Here is a 1,546-nt window from a genome sequence, read left to right as displayed (position 1 = left end):
GATTGTGAGACTTTAGCATTGAATTAGATATTAAGAAGATTTAAGTCTTAATTTGTTTACTGAAGATACAAATTGTGGTAATGTGCCGTGTATTGTAATTTCCCAGTAGGAAATTGTTGTTTTATTGCTGTTTTATATCACACCAGTTCATTTGTACAGTATGTGCTGGACTGACCTTAATGTGAACCCGACGTACGCACAGAATATGACAAAATTACCTGATTTCTCAAATGACAGATAGCACAAAAAATTTTTTCATCTTGCTTACATTTCTGGGGAATCCAGAAGTCTGAGAACATACTGGAAATAAAACATGGAAACTGAAAATAATACTTTACAATAAGATTTCATTTGTTAACAACCATTTTAACCTTTACTAAAATATTTTTAAATCAAAAGTTGTATCTGTTAACGTTATTTAATGCACTTTGAACTAACATAAATACAATTGTTTATGGTTTAATTAACATTAATAAATGCTGTAAAATATATTTCTCAATAGTTCATGTTGGCTTATGCATTAACTAATGTTAATAAATGAGAACTTATTGTAAAGTGTTACTGAAAATATGATTAAAACTTAGGTATTTGTTAACATTAAAGATACACTATGTAACTTTTTTTTGTTTGAAAGTAACAAAATTTAAATAACGAGTCAATACATTATCAATAATTTTTCCAAAACGTGTTTTTGTCTTACCCTGATTCACTATGGTAAACCTATTTTAAGTGTTTTTAAATTTTAGACCTGTCGGGATGATTTTCGCGGGGAAATATGCGTATATACGTCACACACGCGCGCATTTCTCGTCATATCCGTAAATAAGGAAAAGCAGAGTCATATCAAAGACTATAGAAATAGAAAGTTGGTTCACTCCTACTAGTTATGAATGGGAGAAACTGCAACGCGCAACATGGCGGAATATGTCCCGCCTTTTAAGTAAAAGAGCCAATCGCTGATTAATAAAGTCATTGCGTCACTGCAGCTGCCGTTAGAAGCTCCGGTTCTCACAGAAACTTGAGACTCACGCTTAAGACTGCACATGCGCATTGGCTCGTCTAGCCTGAAAAATAAGCTTTTTTAACGCTGTTTGAGCATAAGAAACAACATTTATGGGACAGTTCATGTCAGATTTTGTTGCTGGTTTGAAATATGTTATTTAATGGTGAGTTCGCCAAGCAGTTTTTGAGATTTCAGGATTCTCCCATTCAAATAGATAGGACTTGGTCTTGGATGCCCGAAATAGCTGCCCGGAGGCGTTGCAAATATGGCCGCCGAGTGAACAGACTTTCCTTGAATGGGACTTTGGCCATATTTAAAGCTGCAGTACGTAACTTTTGGCGCTCTTGTTGTTAATAAACAACAGCACGCGTCTTGCGGAAGAACACTGTAGCCGGAGCTACTTCTCTCTGTTTATGTCTACTGTTTATGTACTGTGCTACTCCGCAGCGGTGGCGACCCGAACCAGTCTAAAATAGTCCGAATATAAACACTTATTATAGGTGTATTGTAGTGATTCAGGATAAGACAAAAACACGGTCTGGA

This window comes from Ctenopharyngodon idella, chromosome 12 (genome assembly GCF_019924925.1).
Source record: "Ctenopharyngodon idella isolate HZGC_01 chromosome 12, HZGC01, whole genome shotgun sequence".
Lineage (NCBI taxonomy): Eukaryota > Metazoa > Chordata > Actinopteri > Cypriniformes > Xenocyprididae > Ctenopharyngodon > Ctenopharyngodon idella.
This window is presented reverse-complemented; position numbering follows the sequence as displayed.